The following is a 24548-nucleotide window of genomic DNA, read 5'->3' on the forward strand; positions in this document are numbered from 1 at the left end:
AGGGGCCATCCTGAGTTGGCTGCTGGTCAGATAGAAGGTGAAAGTGGGCACAGATTGCTTGGCAATGGGTGCTATTGGCAGAGAATCTTAATGATGTTTGGCTCTGTCTTTCTGCAGGGACTATAAGTCAGATGATTAAATTAGTACCCTGTGAAGGAGGCCTATAGTTTTGTGGAAAAAATTCAGTTCAGGGGCACGCTGTAAAGCCCTCTTGGGTAAGTAAGCCACATGCTCCAAACAGTTTTATCAGTCATAAAGCTGGTGTGCTTATTTCTTTTTCTTTCCTTTCTTTTCTTTTCTTTTCTTTTCGTTTCTTTTCTTCTTTCTTTCCTTTTCTTTTTTGAGACAGGGTCTCATTTTGTTATCCAGGGTGGAGTGCAGTAGTGCAAACACGGCTACTACAACCTTGACCTCTTGGGTCCAAGTGATCCTCCCACCTCAGCCCCACAAGTAGCTGGGACTACAAGCAAGCACCACCATGCCCAGCTAATTTTTGTATGTTTGTAGAGATCGGGTTTTGCCATGTTACCCAGGCTGGTCTCAAACCCCTGGGCTCAACTGATCCACCTGCCTCTGCCTCCCAAACTGCTGAGATTAGAGGTGTGAACCACCATGCCGGGCCTGGTGTTTTGATTTATACCATTCTGACTCCCGTGTCTCTCTCAGGTGATCCAGAACTTGGGTGAGGAAGAGAATGATATAATGACATGATTTTTTAAAATATTAAATTGTTTTGAATTGAGTATCTGTATTGCCTGCTAGACTGGAAGCTCAATGAAAGCAGGGATCTTCTATCTGTTTCATCATTGCTTCCCCAGGGCCTATCATTGTGCCTAGCATATTACAGGCCATCAATAAATATTTGTAGTATGAACAAATAAATTTATCTTTTGATTATCACTTTTTAGTATAGTCCCTGACATAGAAGTAGGGCTTAGTAAATACTGGTTTGAATTGGAGCTGAGGTTTCAGATGGGGGTGGCATCAGGAATCACATTCTGGTTCATTCTTCTTGGTTCTTTGACCCAGCCCTCCCTATTCCTGGGTGAGTGCTAATAGCCCCTAAGCCCACCTGTACTTGTTCACGTTGCTTCTCTTTACCACCTCAGCACAGTGCATAAGGGGAGGGGGAGTATAGTCAGTGGGAACCTATCAATTTCCTACTTGCATGCCTCATCTCCAGCCCTGTGGCAGAACATTTATTTTTTATTAAAAAAGACAAAAGCTGGAATAAAAGAGGAAATGAGGGCATTTAATCATAATAGTAATAGGACTTAGACTCTGTTCCACCTCCTCAGTAGCACAAAGAACCTGTATGTAGAGTCTCCAATCACCCTGTCCAGGCACCGGTCCACCTCCCAGATCCCTGGGCTCACTTTGGGCTGTGCCTTCTCCTGAACTCCACCTATATTCTTAATTAAGAACAGAACATTTTCTTCATTTCCACTACACAGAAGAGTGACATTATGTGCAGAACATCTGTAAATCTTAAGTGTGGGCCTCAGACAGTACCACTTTCCCACACATAAATCTTCACGTGAGCTTAGGTCAATCAATACTTGCCTTCATAGGTGACTCTGGGGTCAAGCACATGTCCTTTAGACTATAAGGTCAGGACCTTCTTTCCAATGGGAAAAAGTCCACAATTTCAGAGAGCTGAACAATGGCCCCAGGTCATGGCACTTGTCTGTCTTTTTCCTCCTGCAGTGCTCTGGCCTGGATGACTGGAAGCCCATTAAATCAGCTGGAGTCTCAGACTTTCAGTCTGAAGGTGTGGCACAATCACCTACTCAGGGCTAATATTCTTCCTCAACATGTACACTCCAGCCTACAATCTCCCTCTTCTGTGGGCAAGGAGATAACAATGTCTTGGAGATCAGTCACTCCATCTTCACACAGCTTCCGTCAAATGATGCCCAACCATGTGCAGATGGCCAAAGCACACCTGGTGCTTCCATATGATAGAATGTAATGCAGCTATTGAAGATCGTATCTTAAAAATTATTTAACCATCTGGGAAAATGTTGATGATAGATTATTAAATGAAGAAGAACAAATTATTATACTGTAATATAATATAGCTAGATAGATGATAGGTAGATAGATGATAAATGGATCAAGCATGAAGGATGATGAGTGCCTCAAAACACTGAAGAGCTCTTCAAAACACTCAATCTCAAACCGAGGAACTATGTTTCCATAACTCTCTGTTTTGCCCTATGCTATATAGAAAGACAAGCAGACAGAGTGTATTTCTAGGAGGAAACAATTACACCTATTATTCAAATGCAAAAATGTAGAAAATCCAGAGCATGGTGTAACACCAGAGTTCCCTTTCAGTCTGTTCACTGAGTCACCAGTGGTCACCGGGGGTCCTTCTTCTTCTGCTCTCTCTCCCTCTTTGCTTCCTCTCTATCTCTATGGTTTTCCCATCCCTTTACACATTTCTGCAGCATGTTAACATCACTCTGGCCTTAACGGAGCTTTGCAATTCTCAACAGAAGCAGGCTTAAGGCTTCTGGGGGTTACAAAGTGAGGCTTTTTTTTTTGAGACGGAGTCTGGCTCTGTCACCCAGGCTGTAGTGCAGTGGCACAATCTCAGCTCACTGCAAGCTCTGAGAGTGAGGCATTTTTGAGGTGAACTCCTCTTGCTAATATTTAGCTCATCACGTATAATTTATGGGGTCATTTATAGTAATGAACACCCTATCAGGGGTAAGAGGGACAGAAAACCCCATCGGGTTTCACTGGATTTGCCATATAGTTAGGCAGACATATCATGAAACGTGCTGACCTAGAAGAGAAGATACTCAGTTTTTGTGGAAAGCAGAAGAGTTACCCAGTCATAGTCATGGCTAAACTTAAAAGCTGCTTATTTCTATGTTTTAAAGTGTACTTTTCTCTAAATCATCACGCTATATTCCTTAAAAAAAAAAAAAAAAAAAAGGTAACTACATCCACTGTTTGCACTGCTTCTTGAGAAAGTTTGAAAAATAAACTCTAGTAAGTAAGCTGGAGCCATGGAATTTCTGATTGAGGTTGGAGTTACTGGAACCAAAAACAATGTGAAAGGCAAAGTCTAACAATAAAGGCAGTGAGAACCAAATAGATCGCAGCAAAGTGACCTCTCTAAGGTTAGATCAGAGGATGCATGTTGCAGAACAAGGGGAATAAAATAGATAGCTATGATAGGGCTCGACTCTGGAGGTCTGAGGAAGCTTGATTTGATGCTGAAGCCCATTGGAAAGGCAAACCTTAGAGTTGAGGCTACAGGGCCTCCCCTCCTGCCCTCAGCTCTTATTCTACCCCAACTTCTGCTCCTGGCTCATCTCTCTCTCTCCTTTCCAGGTGGGGAGCTCAGCTGTTCTGAAAAACAAAATAGGAAGTCACTTATATGCCCTGGAGCCCTGCTTTTGTAATTCTGATACAGGGCATTAGACCTAATTTAATTTGAAAATAATATAGTAAGATGAAAGGAAATCCCATTTGAGCTTCTCATTTTAAAAAGAGTTCAAAAAAAGATAAAGTGAGCCTGAGAACCTCAAAGAAGGCCCTCTGGTCAATAGAGGCAGACAGGCCAGATGTTTTTCCCGTCTGTGTCTTGTCCTCTGACATGGGGCTAGCTGAGGGAGACAGGCACACAACAGAAGTGCAGGCTAGCTTGCTAATACTGCCCTCTTCTTTAGCTCAGGGAAATGTCATAACATCTAAGATCTTACTTTCCCTCTGGGTTTGAGGGGAAAATATCTATAGTCCTCTTGAACTCATTTCATGGAAGGAACTTTGTTACTGTGCAAAATTTCACCGAAGATTAATTGAACTTGACATCCTGAATGTCTTTTGCATAATGTACTAAGGTGGAGTTTTTTTAAAAAATGTCAGTATCTGATCCTTGGTGTGTGGTTTTTAGATGTCCAAAGTATTCCCACTTCTCAAATTCCCTTTAAGAAGCTGGAATGCAATGCATTTCTGGGTTTTCTTTATTTCGGTTGAATCCCCATCTTGCTATAGCAGTACTAAATATACTTCAAATCAACAATTCATCACAATAAAAAAAAAAATTACTGAGTGATATCCAGAGTGGTTGGCCTCCGTTCAACACCAACCATTCTCTAGTTTACGGGAAATTAGGATCACAGGCCAGCTTTACATTAACTGGAAAGTGTACGCTACCATCTTGTGGACAAAATATCAATAACACTGAAATATACGCAAGGCAACTTACCATCTCTTTTGTATTACAGCAAACATTTATTTTGTCCTGGGTTCCCACATGCACTCATGGTGACCGTTCCATGCCATTCAGAACTTTGTCACTGAATTATCTTTGTTAACAAATTGGGTACAGTTCAACATGAAGAAAAGGGAGCTTACCGAGAAAATTGTGGAACCCAAATAGCAGAGACCTGGATCCTCATGTAACCTTAGCTTTTGATTCCTGCCTCTTCAGTTTCCACTTTTCTAAATGCAAAATGCAAGTGTTGATTCTGGTCATCTTATACTGAACACATGGATTTTTGGTTGGTGTTGACAAGGTTAGATTTGTACAATATCCCGAGGAGTTGAATGTTATGATCCCAAGAGACATTAATTTATTAACCAGTTGTTCTTTAACTGATATAAAAATTTGTTACTCTTCTCCTGGATGGTTTTCACATGAACACACAGGTGCATATCTCACATGCTATGATACTAAACAATGACATCAGAGGATGCAGAAGGATGGTGGTGTCATCATAGCTGTACGACATAAAAGTTATAGGATCACAGCATCTTAGGGTAGGCAAGGACCATCAAGTTCATTAAATTCAATTACATTTCTAATGTTTGAATCACTTGCATAATGTCCAGTTGCTTGTTGAATCTCTTCTTTTAGAATATAAGAAAGTACTTGAAAAGGGAACCATGTAAAGACAGGAAAACAGGCAATTTCTAGTCCAAATTTCTAAGGATGCTTTTTTTTTTTTTTTGCTAATAGAGATTATGACAATTAGTAACTAGAGAATCTCTAAGGAGGAATCTGTAAATATCAGTCTCCTACCCTTGATGTTGTGGTTCTAGTCTATTTACAGTATGCCAAATAGCTTCTTGCCCCCTGGAGCTCAGAAGGCCTTCTAAAGTTAGAACTTTCCAGTGTTAAAAGTTTCTACTACAAGCTAAGGGTCTGTTCTATTCCCTCAGTTCTTCCTTTAAGCCATCATATCTAAGTTAGAAACATGTGCAAGTATGTGTGTTTGTGTGTTTGTCTCTATGTCCATATGCTTGTGTGTGTGTCTGTGTGTTCTTGGTATTTTTCTTACTTGTAGGAAAATGATGACCCCTCCCACCTCCAATTTGGTACCAGTGACAAAGCATCATTTAAGAGGGCCACACACTGTTCATTTTTGTTATGAGCAAAAAAATATAACTGGTTTTACACAGTTTTCCTTCCTGTTAAAAAAAGGAGCAAGCTATATCTTCTCTACCTCCAACAGACATATTTTGACAATTATGACACCACCATCTTTCATTAGCTTACTAATCTAAATATGTTTCTATTACGACATTGCATACATAGCAGAGAGCCAATTTCAAAAGAAGTATGTTCACTTCCACTTAACTATTAATGCTGAAGCACTGAGTTTTGCAAATAGAAAAGCCCTAAAGCTACAATAAGATGATGATAATGATGACAATAACAGTAACAGAGACAATATAACACTTACACAGGCATTCGTTCCCAGTACTGGGTCTGAGGAGGACAGGTGAGAAATAGAAATATAACTGACCACACGTGAGTGACTGGACCAGGGCTTCCAGACCAATTCTACTTGCCTTTGTATTTCAAGGTTCTTGACCCTCCTCTTTGGGGGTATATTATGGGTTGGTTTTTTTTTTCATTATATCTTGTGGCAAATGTATAAATGTGGTCTCTGAAGAGAGACCATTATTTTAAAAGGTCTGAGAAGCTTTAAAAAAGCTGTGACCCCACCTAAATCTCAATTGAATTGTATCTCCCAGAATTTCCCACCTGTTGTGGGAGGGACCCAGGGAAAGGTAATTGAATTATGAGGGCCCGTCTTTCCTGTGCTATTATAGTGATAGTGAATAAGTCTCATGAGATCTGATGGGTTTATCAGGGGTTCCTGCTTTTCCTCTTCCTCATTTTCTCTTGCTGCTGCCATATAAGAAGTGTCTTTTGCCTCCTGCCGTGATTCTGAGGCCTCCCCAGCCACGTGGAACTGTAAGTTCAATTAAACCTCTTTTTTTCCCCTGTCAGGTATGTCTTTATCAGCAGCGTGAAAATGGACTAATGCAAGCTGGATAGAAACTCTGCCTTGATTAGCTATGAAACCACCAGTGCCAAAGCACCTTAAAACCAATAAGAAAATTACCTAAATCCAATGAGGAGAAGGAACCTTTCATATCCCACTGTTTCCCACAATCTGGACACAGTATTTTCGGTTTACATACATTTTTATGTGAGTGATGGATTGTTGAATGCTAATACTAGCATTTTATCATAACATTATCAATGTTCTGTTTTGAAGAAGACTTCGTGCATTCTTAGAGTTTTAGGGTAATTTAAAAGTATTATTGTCTCCAGATGAACTTATCTCCAAATGAATAGTGGAACTCAATGAGAAAATAAGGCTCAGTGTCTAGAATGTCTCTACACAGTCAACCTTTTAAGTACTTCTTTGTTCTATATTTGAGAAATATGGGTAATAGACATAAAAGATAATCTGAGAGTAAAGGCATTATATAAATTCCAAGAAAAGTTTAGTAATAAGAAGAATGATATGATTTACTGAATTTCTATGACATACCAGGTAGTCTGCCAATACTTTTCTCTATCCTGTTTGCAGTCTTTACTGTAGACTGACCATCACCATTTCAAGCTTGGTATGCTTAAGTGGTTCACCCAAGTCACACAGTTAGAAGTACTAGATTTGGAACTCAGAGTGTATACCCTGCTTATGCCATATTGTGGTCCATATATAAAGATTGTAGTGTGTCCTGGGTGAGTTTTGATAGGAGGACAAATTTATAGATTTTATAAAGCAAAATACCCACCTACAAGGTATCCAAATTAGTGTTTTGGCTATTTAAGATTGTAACTTGGGAGAGAAGTTGAAGCTGGTGATACAAATTTTGGGGTCACCTGCATAGATGCCAGAGCTACAGATTAGAACGGAGATCATGGCGGGAAGACATAGGAAGAATGGAACACAAACCAATGTTCTAAAGAATGCTAACAGGTAAGTGGGTGGGACAAAAGAATGAGCCTCTGATCCACAAGAAAGCCAAGAAACAAGATATGGGTAGTATCCTTATCTACTACTTACAGATCAGGAACCTGCAATACAAAGACAGAAGTGACTTGTTCAAGGTCACACATCAAATCAGCATCCAACCTGGGACCATAAACCAGGGTTCATGTCCACCAACCCATTGCTTTTTGCCCCACAACTTTAAAATACAGCCCTTTTGTCTTTCCTAAGCCCATTATTTTCTCCCCAGCAGGTGAGAATAGACACATTCTGAATATAGCACTCCAAACCAGCCTGGGCTTCCAACTTTGTTGATCCGACAGCTTCCTGGTTCCCTTCTGAAATGAGCCCAAGTTAAGTATTGGGGTACATGGAGGGCAGGAAGGTGGCGAGTGGGGAGAAGCAGGAGTAAGCATTAGTTTTCTCATTTAATCAACTGCATTCAACAGAACTAATGCCATAAGCAACTTACTAAAGGCCAGTAATACATCCCTTAGGAAATACTTGGGGCCCAATTTTTTGGCCCATTAATGACCACAAGAACAGACTCATAAATCTAGGTCTGTCAAAGCCAGAAGAAAAATGTGTATAATTGGAAAAAGGTTGAAAACAATCCTTGATAATAAATCACACTTATTCAGCTCTTGTGTCCTTCCAATTCTACAGCTAGCATCACATTTCACAAAGGAGACATGGAGAAGAGGCAAACACTGAAAGGGAACCTTTACTTATTAGACACCAGAGGGAGGCCTCCGAGATCAGTGGAATCAGCTGTTTACATAGATTCCACTAACTCGAAGGGTGTGTAATGCCAAGAGGAGGCTGCTTGCTTCCCTCATGGTCCAGAACAGGGCCCCACAGTTTGACCCTTATCTATAGGAAAGTTGGCAGAAGGAGCTTAACAAAATCTCTTCTAATTAGGCGTTCTGATAATCTTCTAAATTCGCTCGTGCAAAAGCCAGCTACCTACCTCATCTCCTTGGACTGCCTGGAGTTATAATCTTCTCTGACATTTATTGGATCTTCCTCCCTGGGAGATAGCTGCTCAGTAAAAGGAAGACGAAATTGAGCACCCCTGCTTACCAAGCACATTTAACACACATTAGCGTCTTGTGTGGATGGAAACCAGCTGGAATAATTTTGTCAGGAAGTGCCAAGCTTTAGTCTGTTGTAGAGCTTGAAGTGGATTCTCCCTGCTTGCTGGGATGAGGCCTTTGGATGTTAGTTTATGCCACTGCCAGTGATGCGTGAATTCGGTCACTCAGTCTTCATCCACAAAGACATTGTGAGCCTCATACTTTTAAACTCAAGACTCCTAGGGGAGGGACAGGCACTGATGCAGCTTAACATCCCTGTGAGGAGGTTCTCTTCATAGTCCTTTACCTGTAGCTCAATTTATCTACTCGTCTACCACATACAGTAGTTTTGCCTGCCATTTCTCATGTGGACACATGTCCAACATGAGCTGGCAAGTCCGTCTATGTGTGTGGTACAGTGCAGGCCAGGAAAAGACTTTGCTCCCAAGATGCAAGTTCTCTAAAAGTGGCCTCTTCTCAATATTGTTGAAATCCTCTCTTCACCTCACATTTTTTGTGACCTATCAGGAAAGGAAAGGTCAGTGTGTTGATTACTCCACTGGAGCATTCGGTAGCCAGACCAAGAAGCAGTCTGTGGGCAATGGTTTCATGCAAGGGCACCCCCAATGTTAGAATGGGAAGTCATTTCTGGATGCCAGGAAACCCTTGGAATGTGATTTGAAGGTCGTTTTCATCTTTCTGAGTCCCTCGCTCTGCTTTTTTTTAAAACCTTGCTGAGAAAGGAAGCTTTGGGGAAGCAGGAGCCTGGCCTGTTCTGTTCATTCCTGTGTGTGCACATCACGTACATGCCTGAATAAATATTGTTGAATAAATGGGTGAAGGAAACCAGAAATGCTGCTATTTGAAGATGAATTTCTATGGGTCATCAGAGCTTTCAGGCAAATATCTCTGAGAAATAGGTCACAGTTTCCACTTTCTCAACTCATGATGCTGTGGATTTTCAAAGTTTTTTTCATCGTTTTGAACAAGGGAAACTTTAAAACTTTCTTTATTTTAGATTCAGGAATACATGTATGGGTTTATTATATGGGTAAATTGCATGTCACAGGGGTTTGGTGTACAGATTATTTCATCACCCAGGAAATGAGCATATGTATTAGTCTGTTCTCACACTGCTATGAAGAAATACCCGAGACTGGGTAATTTATAAGAAAAGTGGTTTAATTGACTCACAGTTCTGCATGGCTGGGGACGACCCAGGAAACTTACAATCATGGGGGAAGGCACCTCTTCACAGGGCAGCAGGAGAGAGAATGAGTGCTGAGTGAAGGGGGAAGCTCCTTATAAAACCACCAGATCTCCTGAGAACTCACTATCATGAGAATAGCATGGGGGAAACTGCCCCCATGATCTCCCACTGGGTCCCTCCTATGACATGGGGGAATTATGGGAACTACAATTCAAGATGAGATTTGGGTGGGGACTCAGCCAAACCATATCAGCATAGTATCTAACAGGTAGATTTTTGATCCTCTCCCTCATCCATCCTCAAGTAGGCCCCAGTGTTGGTTGTTCCCTTCTTTGTGTCCATGTGTTCTCGTTGTTTAGCTCTCACTTATAAGTGAGAACATGGACTATTTGGTTTTTGGTTCCTGTGTTAGTTTGCTTAGCATAATGACATCCAGCTCCATCCATGTTGCTGTGAAGGACTATGATCTTATTCTTATTATTTTGAGACAGAGTCTAACCCTGTCGCCCAGACTGGAGTGCAGTGGTGTGATCTTGGCTCACTGCAACCTCCACCTCCTGGGTTCAAACAATTCTCCTGCATCAGCCTCCTAAATAGCTGTGATTACAGGTGCTCACCACCACGCTCAGCTAATTTTTTTATTTTTAGTAGAGATGGGGTTTCACCATGGTGGCCAGGCTTATCTCGACTCCTGACCTCGTGATTGCCTGCCTCAGCCTCCCAAAGTGCTGGGATTACAGGCGTGAGCCACCGTGCCAGGCCGATATTATTTTTTATGGCCACAGAGTATTCCACAGTGTGTATATACTACATTTTCTTTATCCAGTCTACTGTTGATGGGCATTTAGGTTGATTATATGTCTTTACTGTTCTGAATAGTGCTGCAATGCACATACATATGTGTGTGTTTTTATGCTAGAATGATTTATATTCCTTTGGGTGTCCACCCAATAATGGGATTGCTGGTTAGAATGGTAATTCTGCTTTAAGTTCTTCGAGTAATCACTACACTGCTTTCCACATTGACTGCCCTAATTTACTTTCCCACCAGCAGTGTATAATCATTCCAACAAGGGAAACTTTTAACAGTAACATGAATGTATTAGTCGGTTCTCACACTGTTAATAAAGACACACCTGAGACTGGGTAATTTACAAAGGAAAGAGGTTTAATTGACTCATAGTTTCACATGGCTGGGAGGCCTCACAATCATGGTGGAAGGTGAATGAGGAGCAAAGTCATGCCTTACATGGCGGCAGGTAGGAGGACTTGTGTAGGGGAACTCCCATTTGTAAAACCATCAGGTCTCATGAGACTTTTTCACTACCACAAGAAAAGCATGAGGGAAACTGTCCCCATGATTCAATTACCTCCACCTGGCCCCACCCTTGACACATAGGGATTATTACAATTCAAGGTGACATTTTGGTGGGGACACAGTCAAACCATATCAACAAAAACAAAACAAAACAAAACTTCTGGGGTGAAGCTGAGTTGTGCAATTTAAAATCGTGAATTTTGGTCAGGAACAGTGGCTCACGCCTGTCATCCCAGCAGTTTGCGAGGCTGAGGCAGGTGGATTACTTGAGATCAGGAGTTTGCGACCAGTCTGGTGAAACCCCATTTCTAGTAAAAATACAAAAAAATGAGCCAGGCGAGGTGGTGGACGCCTGTATTTCCAGCTCCTTGGGAGGCTGAGGCAGGAGAATGGCGTGGACCCAGGAGGTGGAGCTTGCAGTGAGCCGAGATCACACCACTGCACTCCAGCCTGGGTGACAGAGTGAGACTCTGTCTTGGGGGAAAAAAAAAAAAAGGTAACTTTCTAGTATGTGAATTTCAGCACAATTTTTGTAAGAGAGCCACCAAGGGGCTGTGAGCAGCACTGGCAGGAGCCCGAGGGTTGGAGGAAGGAAGGTCCTCCCTGAGGGGATGGTGGCAGGTGCGGCCGTCTCAGTCCTGCTGCATCCCACGGGGTCAACGTAAAACCCAGCTCACTGGCTGGGCAAAGGAGCAGCTTTTGTCAACTTGGTCTCTCGGCCTCACACGTGAACCAGGTTAGAGACTTCACGACTGTCTTTTTTTTTTTTTTTTTTTTTTTTTAAACGGAGTCTTGCTCTTATCGCCCAGGCTGGAGTGGAGTGGCACGATCTCGGCTCACTGCAACCTCTGCCTCCCGGGTTCAAGCGATTCTCCTGCTTCAGCTTCCCACCACACCCAGCTAATTTTTTTATTTTTTAATTTTGAGTGGAGACGGGGTTTCTCCATGTTGGTCAGGCTGATCTCGAACTCCCTACCTCAGGTGATCCGCCTGCCTCAGCCTCCCAGAGTGTTGGGATTACAGGCGTGAGCCACCACACCTGGCCTTTTTTTTTTTTTTTTTTGAGACAGAGTCTTGCTCTGTCACCCAGGCTGGAGTGCAGTGGCGTGATCTCGGCTCATTTTAACCTCCGCCTCCCAGGTTCAAGCGATTCTCCTGCCTCAGCCTCCTAAGTAGCTGGGAATATGGGTGCCCGCCACCACGCCCGGCTAATTTTTGTATTTTCTGTTTGGTTTTGAGATGGAGTCTCGCTCTTGTTGCCCAGGCTGGAGTGCAGTGGTGCAATCATGGCTCACTACAACCTCCGCCTCCCGGGTCCAAGCATTTCTCTGGCCTCAGCCTCCCAAGTAGCTGGGATTACAGGCGCCCGCTAATTTTTTTTCATGAAGAATAAAGATAATGTGTGTTTATTTGGGAATGTGGTGTATACTCAATAGACATTATCTTTATTCTTCACAATAAGACTGTGAGTAGAATAACAAGCTGACCCGACCAGTGAGGAACCTGAAGCTTAGAGAAATTAGATAATTTGCTGTGTAACCCAATTAGCTAGTGGTAGGTTTTAATCCAGATTGTTTGAGAGCAAGCTTGTACTTGTCAGACACCAGGGAAAGGTCTCAGGGTAGAGGGAAATCAACTGTTTATTTGGATTCAACCAATTTAAATGCTGTTTAAGACTAAGGGTTCCCATTCCCTTTTTCAAAAATGGATGTTCTTTCTTCTACAAAGTGTAGTCCGTGGCCAGCAACCTTCACATCAGAGAGCTTATTGGAAATGCAGAGTCTTGGACTTTAACTCAACCCTAATGAATCAGAATCTGCCTTTTAACAAGATCCCCACATGATTTGTATGTACATTAAAGGTTGAGAAGCACTGGTCTACACCACAACACATGCACACACGACAGCAGCAGCAAGTTCTGAGGGAAGAAGTAAGTACAGAGGTAAAACTTTGGAGTGCAGTCTGTGCTCAAAGAAGGAAGGCCTGCTCTGTAGCCACTGCATTGCTGAGAACTAAGAAGTGAGTAGGTAATGGACACAGTGTGGAGTACCGGATCTTTTACTGGTGAGAGCAGCATTTCTACCTTAGCACAATAAACCCTTTGGTTCAACCAAAGGGGGTGTTTCTCAAGCATACATTTAGGGCTTAAATTTCTATTGGGGTGGCCAGCTTGCCTCAGTTTACCCAGGACTTTCCAATAAGTCCTGCATCCTGAGAAAATCTTCTATTCTGAAAAAAACATGACTGTTGGTTATCCTAGCATCTGTCTCTTCCTAAAGGGGCAAATAATAAAATTACCTTAGACTTAGATTCTGGAGATCTGAGTTCAACTTCCGGGATCATCACCTATTACTGCTATTATCTTATGTGAGCCACTTAAACTCCTCTTTTTCTTATCTGCATAATGAAGATAATACCAAGCTCCTTTGGTAGCTGAAGAATAAATTTAAAGCTATAGATATTAAGATCATCAAGACAGGGATGATTTACATTCTATCTTCACCGCCCTGAATGAAAGTTTGTGAATACACTTTGTGAACTATGACATAATCGTGTATCCAAGATGTTGCCAGTGGTATAAGAATGTATCTCTCTTGAATACCTCTCTGTCAAATTCTATACAGTCTGTACTGCTCTGATGAATCCTAGTCTCCTCAGAGTAGTCTCCTCACTCACTCCAGCCATAGTGACTTCTCTCACTTTTGAAGAATCACTTGAAGAGAATTGTTCAGCATTACAAGTTTGTGTTTTGGCCAGGAACGGTGGCTCATGCCTGTAATCTCATCCCAGCACTTTGGGAGGCTGAGGCAGGAGGATCACTTGAGCCCAGGAGTTTGAGACTAGCCTGGGCCACATAGTGAGATTTTGCCTCTATAAAAAAATACAAAATTTAGCCCGGCAAGGTGCCATATGCCTGTAGTCACAGCTACTCGAAAGGCTGAGTTAGGAGAATCACCTGAGCCCACGAAGTTGAGGCACCACTGCACTCCAGCCTGGGCATCAGAGTGAGAACCTATCTGAAAAAAAAAAAAAAAAAAAGAAAAGAAAAAAGAAAAAAAAAGTCTGTGTTCTGGAGACTTGGCTTCACCACTTAATATTCAAGTGACTTTGGACAAGTTACTTAACCTCGTGAGGTTCAATCGCTTCAGTGGTAAAATGGGAGCAATTGTAATAGTACCTGTCTAATTTATAGTTGGGTGTATGGAAAGAGATAGTTAAATCTATGTGTACCATAAACTAAAGGCTTAGATATGTTAGTTGCTCTGCTCTGAAATATATTTAATGCTTACTTTCTTAGAATCCTATTTCTTACAGGACTTGCAATGTGGGGAAGGATTCTCTTGTAACACTAATCTTTTGTTTTTCAACTTTTTATGTGTTTACTTTGTCTATTCCTAGATTGGAAACACTTTCAGATTAACAATAATGATATTATCGGCCATGCAGTGGTTCATGCCTATAATCTCAGCACTTTGGGAGGGTGAGAGAGGTGGATTGCTTGAGGTCAGGAGTTCAAGACCAGCCTGGCCAACATAGCGAAACCCTGTCATTCCTAAAAATAAAGATAAAAATAAAAATATTAGCTGGGTGTGGTGGCAGGTGCCTGTAATCCCAGCTACTCTGGAGGCTGAGGCAAGAGAATCACTTGAGTCTGGGAGCTGCAGTGAGCTGAGATCATGCTGCTGCACTCCAGCCTGGGTGACATAGCAAGACTCCATCTAAAAGTATAATAATAATAATAATAATAATAATAATAATAATAATAATATCTAGACCACCTCCTCCAAGACCAGCACCTGTAATAGCATTTGGAGCACTCGTTGTGTGCCAGGCATTATGAAAAGCAAATTGCCATTAGTGAGTGAGCACCTATTGTGAAGCAGATACTTTATTTAGGTGACCTCATTAACTCTTATGCCATCCCCATGTGGTAGAAATTATTGTCCCCATTTTGCCGATGACTTTTGATGATATGGAAATTAAGTACCTTTTCTGTCAGTCACACAGCTGGGACTCAAACTAAAGACCATTTTATTCCGAAGCTCATGCCAGCCACACAACTGAGATTCAAACTAATGACTGTCTGATTCCAAAGCTCATGCCATTTCTATGTTGCTTAGGTACTGGGATCCCCAGACCATCTAGTAGTTCTCCACGAACACATAATAAAGTAGTGCTTCTCAAATGTTAAGGTAGATATGAATCACCTGGAGATCTTGATAAACTTCAGATGCTGGTTCAGTAAGTCTGGAATGGACCTGAGGTTCTGCCTTTTTAGCAAGTTTCCAGGTGGTACTGATGCTGCAGTCCAGGGACCACACTTTGAGTACCAAGGCTGTATTATTTACTTTCCAATGGGTTGGTTAATAGGTGAAGTCTCTAGGATCTGCATCTTCTGCAGTTCTTGGGGTGGGGTCTGGGGAAGGCATGAGAATGGCAGGAGGTGGAGATTTGGTGGAACTGATAAGTAACCAGTCATATTTAGAAATTGTTCTTAACTGGAGTGGTCATAATTTGGGACTACTTTTATCTATTTCTCTTAAATTCTGTGGCATTGGATATTCATCAGATTTCCCCAGTGATCACAATCACCTGGGGTACTTGTAAACCAGAACACTTCCAAGGACTGTCTCCCAGAATGAGGCCTAGTAGTTTGTAATTTTACAAATACTTCAGAAAAGCCTGAAAAACACTGAAGGTGCTATAGAATTGCAAAGAGCGAGCAATCAATAAGGGATGATGTAATCAAAGAAGGCTTGGCTAGTGGGGGTGGGGAGGTTGTAGGGGGCATGGTTAGGGGATGGAGCTCAGTCCTGCAGAATGAGAGAGTTCTAAAAGGGTAAAAGATGGTGGGAAGAGCGCTGGGTGGTGGTGGGGCACATAAATAAGGGTATGAAGATTGGTTCTGCATTTTTTCAGATTCAATTTAAGGCGGGATATTGTTTGAAATTGCTGTATAAACGTCATCTATATGGGTACACTAAAAATATTATAATAAAAGATTTTTAAAATATTGGTTCTATACTCAAGTGACAGCAAAGTCACATGCAACCAGAAGTTTGCATAGTATAATAAACCTAAAAAATTGCTGTGTTTCTAACTGCTGGATGAAAACATGCATCAGAATGGCTAAAGTTAAAAAGCCCAACAATACAAGTGCTGGTGAAAACACAAAACCCAATAGGAATTCTCACTCATTGGTATAAATTGGTACAACCACTTTGGACAATTCTTTTATGGTGCCTATCTATGTTGAAATATGTCTTCCCTATGACACAAGAATTTTACTCCTAGATATAGATCAAACAGAAATTCCTACATTTCTAAGGTCACCTAAAGTCTGAGCAAGAATTTCATGGCAGCATTATGTATAATGGCACCAAGCTGGAAATAAATTAGATTTTCATCAATAGTAGAATAAAAATGTATTATTTCATTATAAGAATGTGCTATATTCTTATGATGAAATATTATACAGTTACTACGGTATAATATTAATCAATTATTGCAATCAATTACTGTATAATAATTATTGCAAAAAGTGGATACAGAAAGTATGTTCAATATGTTTTATTTTATATGAAGTTGAAAAACAGATAAAACTAAACTATGGTGTTAGAAACCAAGATATGGCTATCTTTGGGGAATTGGAGGGGGCGAAAACCTAGGAGTGGCATGGTAGGGGGGCTTATGGAGTACTGATAATATTCTGTTTCTTAACCTGGGTGGTGATTATATGAATATGTTCATTTTGTGATAATTTATTCATCAATACACTTAACAAATTTTTTTTCTATAAAAATATCCTACTTCAAGAAAACACACAGGCATGCACACATGTATGCACATGCACACATACAAACACACACACACACACAAACACATGGCATTTTAAAAAGAAGGGAGAAGACCCCAGTCATAGGTATTTCTAGGCTAGGTTTGCATTGTCTCTATTTCTCAAAACTCATCTCTGGGATAAAACATTCAACTGACATTTGGGGATTTCTTTTCTCCCCCAATCATGTGGTATAATGTTTGGCAAATGGAAATGACACTGGTTCTTCCCAAATCATGTACTTCTGTAAGAAACAGCCCATGGGCCACATTCATCTTCCCCTTGGAGAGGTGTTTAAGCATCACTCAACCCTGTGGGGTAGGATTATTCTTGATTGGGAGAAACAGCCAACACTCATTGCATCTGGCAACTTGCCCTAACCATTGAGTATTGTGGAGATTTCTCAACAAGGCATGGTCAATCTTGTGAATAACTTGGTGAACTTGGTGATCACATGTTTCCACTCTCCGTCTATTCACCACCTTCCCCTGAATATATACGTGTCTGTTTGTTCTGGCTTTTGCAACCAACCTTGCAAAATCTACCTTCTACAGCTCCCAAGGCATGAGGGTTTGGGTTTTTTCCGATTACCCTGCTCTCTTAGTCCTGGCTTTGTCTTCGAGCCAGAGGCCTGGGTGGTCTTTGAGAAACCAGAGGAAAGGTCATTAATGACAGATCATCTCCCAAAAGTGATCTTTTATGAAGCCTCAGGCTAAAATCTCCCTGGAGTCTTGTCTTCTCCTAGTTGGGTAAAGATAGTATCACTTGAGCTTGGGCAAGAAGTTGGAGGAGCTCTGAAATGACGAAAATGCAAATACACGTCTCAAAATAATCCAAAGCAAATAATTTGTTTTAATAAGTTAGCCAAGGCCGGGTGCAGTGGCTCACGCCTGTAATCCCAGCACTTTGGGAAGCCTAGCAGGTGGATCACGAGGTCAGGAGATTGAGACCATCCTGGCTAACACGGTGAAACCCTGTCTCTACTAAAAGTACAGAAACAAAATTAGCCAGGCATTGTGGTGGGCACCTGTAGTCTCAGCTACTTGGGAGGCTGAAGCGGGAGAATTGGGTGAACCCAGGAGGTGGAGCATGCAATGAGCCGAGATCGCACTACTGCACTCCAGCCTGGGTGACAGAGCGAGACTCCGTCTCAAAAATAAAATAAAATAATCTAAAAAAAGTTAGCCAATAAATACTTAGTGAGGGATTAATATGCAAATGATATATGATGAAAACATGAATTACAATAATGAGCCCACTGCCCATATGTCATTTGCCTTACTTTTAGGATATCTGCCTTGTATATCAATTTTTAAAGTAGGGCCTGAAAACTGACATCCTGCAGGACTAATACGGCCCACAGACAGGTTTGGTTTGGCTTGCACAATTGTTTTAAAACTCAGAAACTTTACAATAAAATCCATACTTAACAGCATCTCTTTAAAAACTGAAAGATATGGCAACATGTCAACACATTAACAATTTATTGGAGCCACCATCTCCCATTGCCTTACACCAGAACTGTTTCACTCGTGCATATTGCTTGTCTAATCCCTTTAGGAGTTTGTGTTTTCTACCATTATAAAAGTGTCTGTCTTCATAAACAGGTTGCATGAAAGGGGAATCATGATCATACCTGTTCCTAGGCTCTGCTGGTGGGATGGGCTTGGGCAGTTGTATTTTTCATGATGTTACCTCTCACTCCACCTCTCCACTTCTCACCCTGGGTTGACTTCACCAGAAATGGTGCCGGCATCAGAGGTGGCCCATCCTGAAGCTTGCCAGGGACTTCTGGCCTGACAAGAAAGAGTGAACAAGGATAATCACATTCTTTGCTCAGAGTTTGGAATTAGAAAGCTGAGCAACTGTTTCTAGTTAGTGACGGAGAACATTGGAGACATTGCAAAATGCACTTAACATCACAGCAAGTCAAAGCCCTATGCAAGCTGAGCTGGGTGGTAGAGAAAATCCTTGGAGAGGGGAAAATGGACTTCATGCACTGAAAGAGCAAGTGATAAGACACAAGGTTGCCCTGGAAGGCTGAGAGCACAGCTTTGTCCCCTTGAGTTCATTCTCAATTCTAGCTCTGGTGAAAGCTGATGGACTTGGTTTCCAATTATTGGATGTACCTGACTTAGAAAAAAATTGCCCCAGTCATCCTATATCCACCTTTCTTCTTAGGGAAATAATACCCTGAATTTCCTTAAGGGAACCATTCCAATATGAGAACTAAGATTATCTGAGAATGAATCCTATGCACAGGGGAGAGAAGACTTATACCCTAAATATTTCAGATGTTTCCTATTTCTCCAGAAATGCTTTCACTCATCAGAAGGCTCTCTAAGCCTTCGCTCAGCATATCTGCCTATATTTAAGGCACAGTTGGGAAATACAATAATTATGAAAATACATTTCATAAGCATTTATTGAGCATCATCTGTATATGATCCAATATGATAAAGACTGAGAGGGAAACAAAGATGACCCAATTTCCTGCACTCAAGAGGCTTACAATCTAATTTGGAAGACAGAAAATGTCTATGAATTGCTATTCATATTGCAGAATGAAACAAACAGTACAGTAAATAGTTGCAGATCCTCAGAGTCCTTAGGGGAGAGAGAGCAGGAAGTTATTCTCTTTAACAGGGGTTAGGGGGCTGCTTGGTAATCTGGCTTCCTAGCAATGAGGAGAGGCAATGATAGATGGAGAACAATTTACCAGGAGATACAGACAACAGGACAATGTTGATAGACATGAAGAAAGGAGACAGGAAAAAAAGAATATAAGAGATCTGGAAGCACAGCAGGACAGAGAGAATAACCTCTTTCATAGGGACCCGGGGGCATTGCTGGATGACATCCTATTGCCCCCACCACCGTAGCACCAACAATGGATATCGAGAAGGGTCAGAGGAAGAAGAAGTCACCATGGATTTGGAATTCTTCCCAAGGGGACCGGCCTTCAATGGGGCTTTGAAGCTTTTGTTTACATTTTAGAAGAGGGTGAGATGCAGCAAGAGCCTCCTAGTTGAAAGGAACCATGGGAACAAAGGCATAGGAAGGCGAATTCAGGGGCAGTATTGTGTGCTGGGGGGGAGGGAGTGTGAGTAGACAAGCCTTACTGGATTGATCATTCACAGTGGAGAGGGCTGGAAAAACACTGTTGATAAGGCTGTCTGGAGCCGGCCTGTGGAAGGCCTTGGATTGCAGGACAAAGGGTTTGGACTTGATCCTGGAGGCAGTGGGAGCCAGAGAAGACTGGGGAAAAGGGTTTAGTTGATGAAAGAGTTCCTCATTCACTAAAGAAAAGCACCAGTGCAGCTCATTTTTCTCCTCAGAAAACAATCACAGAATTTAGCTTTAAATGCACCCCCAACTCAGGGAAAAGCATATACCAGTCCCTGCAAAGGCTCCCGGGGGGAGTTCATGAGTTCAGACTCAAAGCACAAGATATGTTTTACTTGGCATTTAAGCATATCTATGGGTGATGCATGTCCTCAAATGAGGACAGACCGATATGATTATACACTTTATATCAGCTGATGCTCAGTGGTGCCCTTTCTCTCCACTGTTCAGTCTCTGATCCCTCCACTTCTGGATATCCAGAGTAAAATGGTTATAAGACAGATTGTATACTTTCTTGGTGGCATCTATGTGGTGTAGATTCTCCAGGTAAGGGCTTTGCAGGAATTGAACTACTGTTATCTCAAGCTCTTGAAGTCTCACTTAGTCCTTAGCAGTGGTTGAAAACACCTAGCATCCTGTCTGGCAATGGGGTCTGGCACATGGCAGGAGCTCAGTCAGAACTTGTTAGTAACAATGTTTAGGATACACAGGGTTGTAAACTGAAACTTCTGATGTATTCCTTCTTTCTTTCTCCCTTCCTTCTTGCTCACTTCCCACTTCATTTCTCTTTCCTTTCAGCTTTTCTTTTCAGCTCATTCTTGTTTCTTCCCCCTCCGTTCCCTCTTTTCTTTTTACTTTCTATCTCCTTGTAACTTTCCTTTTCCCTACAGGAACTGGGAAAGACAAGGGTGTGTGGGCGGTCATGGCTCCCCTCCAAGGAAAGTGTGAGGCTTTGGGCAAAATAGATCTCTCATTTCTTCCAAACATAGGTCTAATCTGAACTGTCTCCAGGCTCTAGTCTCCAATCCAACTTCAGTGGTTTTAGTTGGACTCCATGAGAAGGGACCCCAGGGATGCTGTGTCTTTAGTCTTGTCTTGGAGAAACCCGGCTTTCCATGCGTCTACTTGTCTCGCAGACTGGGGCACCTACGTTCCCTTTCCTCAATCCACTAGCACCTCAGAGAGGCTCTTCAGAGTGAAATGCCTGGCTGAAGAGAAGCAGGACTTCATTAAGAGTTTGATTTATCCCCAAACGATCTATTGTTACACATCAAACATGTTTTCCCTACAAACTAGTTGGCAGAGAGCACACAGATAAATTACTACAAGATGTAACCAGACAAGCTGTTCAAAAGGGAAATGGTTCTCTGTGTGTGGAGCTCAGGAGAGCACATCTATAAACATGTGTTGGGAAATCAATTTGGTATAAGTTTGCAAAAGAAGTGCACTGCTGTCCCCAAACTACCAGCTTGCTGGGATATCTGACTGTTCTTTTGAGATCATAGTCCATTGTCACAGTGGTAAGGAAAGGGAGAGGTACAACCTACTCTGAAGTGTCTTCAAGGGGGAAGGAATACCAGGTTTTCCATAGGCAGTTGCAAATTCTCTCCCTAGGCACAAGTCAATTCGTCCAATTCATTCTCTGGAGACAATAGGTTAGAGTAATTCTACCAGCATATAACAACATTTAGTTGACGTTATGGTAATTTCAAAAGTAATATAATGCTGCAGCACAGTACTATGTAGTGTGATGTGGAAGAAAACCCCCTTGGTGTGGCTTCAGAGACAGAAGAGTGTAAATCCCTTCCTGACCATGTGCAACTTGCTAGTTTGGTGAACCATTGAAAATTTCTTCACTTTTCTGAGATTTTTGTCCTTTTTCTATAAAGCAGTTAAGTGTATACAGGTTGAATATCCCTAACCCCGAAATCCAAAATCTGAAACGCTCCAAAATATGAAACTTTAAGAACACAAACATTTCACCACAAGTGGAAAATTCCATGCATAAGTACTAAAACAAACTTCAGTTCATGTACAAAATTATTAAGAAATACTGTATAAATTACCTTCAGGATAATTGTATAAGGTCTATGTGAAACATAAATGAATTTCGTGTTTAGAGTTGGATCCCATTCCAAGATATCACATTATGTATATGCAAATATTCCAAAATCTGGAAAAAAAATGGAAATCTGAAAGACCTTTAGTCTCAACATTTCAGATAAGGGAGACTCAACCTGTACTACTTGCTTTGACAAGACTTTCAAGAATTACAGAACACATGCAACCTGTCCTATAACTGCACTGTGGCCAATAAATTAAAAGAGATTACATTAATTCTTTAGTTCCTTCCTCGCAAGAGCTACATTTCAAGTGCTCAAGAGTCACATGGGGCTGTGGCTACCGTAGTGGGTAGCACAAATATACAATATTTCCATTATTACATAAAGTTCTATTCAACAGTGTTGTCCTAGAACATGCCAGACACGAAGTTAGGTAATTTACACATAATTTTCTCTTGCTTCAAAGTTTTCAGACACCTTGGTACATACAGCTTAATTAAAAGTCCATCTATCCAGCAAATCTGGAGTGCCCTTTGATAGCCTGTTGGACAAAACTGTCCAAGACTGACTCTACATAGTATTCTAAGCTGGCACAAGTCTACAAGGCATAGTGATTGCTGAAAAATTGGAGAAGGTCAAAAATAGAGGACTTCTGGGCCTTTACCAAATGGCATATATATGAGAAACTTTGGCTCCAACCACAAAACATATCTCAGTAGAGATGACAATGAGAATAGAAACAAAGTGGAATCAGCAAAGGAAAAAATAATCATGTAGGAATAGCCACCAAATACTCTTGCTTTTAAACATGGTGATGACAGCCTAAGAAACCTTCTCATGATTCATATAACAGTCTTGGAAAAATCCCAGAGTAGATAAAAGCTACCCCAAGATATGTAGCTGAAGCTTAGGAAACTTTCTCAAGGTCAAAGCAGAGTTATTCCAAATTTGCTCTCATTTCATTGAAGACCATCTTGACTCTTTGGGGTGAGTCCAACACATCTATGCTGCAGCTGATCAGATTGTAGCCTGCTGAGAAGGACCTCTTGATCTTCAGAGCACATTTCCTGGCAGAAAAAATAAGGCAAGCACAAGGTAAGGTTGCCTTCCACAAGCAAAAGTGAAAAGAACAAAAGCAATAGCTACATTTGTTAAGTGCTTATTGGGTACCCTGTTCTATTAATATTACACTGGTCATCTGATTTAATCTTCACCATAACCTTATGAAGAACTATTAATAGCCCCATTTTATAGAGGAATAATTGAGGCAATAAATGTTTAAGAACAATCCAAAGTCACATGCTAGTAAATGGTGGAGCCAGGACTTGACCCTGTGTAGTACAGCAAGAGTTCACATTCTTTTTTTTTTTTTTTAAGGAAAATTTGTATTTTAATTATTTTTATGTACAGAAAACTCAACAGTGTACATTTAACCCAGTTTAGTGGCAAGTTCTTTAGCCTTTGCCTTTTCGAGCTTGGCGATACGAGCCACAGACTTGGGACCCAGGACATTGCCGCCCCAGTGATAGCGGATCTCATCGTATCTGTCGTTGTCATTGGTCCTGATAGCTTCCACCAGCTTAGCCAAAGTGCCTTCGTCTTCCGAGTTCACCTGTGTGAAGGCGGCAGTGGTGCAGGTCTTCCTGTGGACTAGACGGCCCAGTCTTGCCTTCCCCTTGATAATGCAGTAAGGAACCCCCATTTTACGACACAGGGCATGCAAGAAGACAGCCAGCTCGATGGGATCCACGTCGTGTGCAATCACCACCAGCTGAGCTTTCTTGTTCTCCACCAAGGTGGTGACAGTGTTAACTCCTGCTCGAAGAACAGGTGGTCTCTTAGTGGAGACATCCCCTTTGCCAGCAGCTTTCTTCTCGGCCTGGGCCAACAGCCTCTGCTTCTTCTCTTGCTTCGTCTCTGGCCTGTACTTGTGGACCAGCTTAAGCAGCTGAGTAGCTGTTTGGCAGTCCAGGGCCTGGGTGAACTGGTTAATAGCAGGAGGTACTTTCAGCCACTTATAGAGGATGGCTCTCTGCCGCTGCAACCTGATAGAGCGGGGCCATTTCACAAAGCAGGTGAGGTCTCTTTTGGGCTCGATGTCCTGTCCAATGCCAAAATTCTTAGGTCTTTTCTCAAACAGGGGATTCACCACTTTCTTGGCCTCCTGCTTTTTCACGACAGCAGGAGCTGGAGCCACCTTCTTTCCCTTGGCCTTCTTTCCTTTCGGCATCTTGGGTGGCAGGAGGAGAGAGAGCGAGTTCACATTCTTAACCACTGTGTCTGTTAGTGTAAGTGATCTCTCTGGCTTTCTCATTTAAGTTTCTAAAAATAATGAATTCTTATACAATCTTTAGAGTTTTCCTTCTGCAGCTTTTCTGGTCACTGTAGAAAACAGCCATATGCATTACATAAAACTTTAGCCTTAAAAATAAAGATATAAATACCGCTTTTTTGACAATGCATCTTATAGATCGCATATAAGCAAGCATTTCATGAATAAATGAAAAATGCAAATAAGACAGTGAGATTGTTATATCTTTGAAGGTGTGGGATCATTTTGTCTTGAATGTTTGAGTAAAGAAAGTGTCAAATGAAAATGGGCACTTCGATGGGGAGGGTGGTCTCTAAACTAAGATTTGTAGATCTGCTGCCTATTTTTGTAAATA

The 24548-nt window shown here is 41.7% G+C and overlaps 1 pseudogene; it reads right to left on the minus strand.

The window, feature by feature from the left end:
* Positions 1-23238: 23238 nt before the first annotated feature.
* LOC107126451 (large ribosomal subunit protein eL8 pseudogene) lies at positions 23239-24137 on the minus strand (annotated as a pseudogene).
* Positions 24138-24548: the final 411 nt, after the last annotated feature.

This window comes from Macaca fascicularis, chromosome 11 (assembly GCF_037993035.2).
Source record: "Macaca fascicularis isolate 582-1 chromosome 11, T2T-MFA8v1.1".
Classification (NCBI taxonomy): Eukaryota; Metazoa; Chordata; class Mammalia; order Primates; family Cercopithecidae; genus Macaca; species Macaca fascicularis.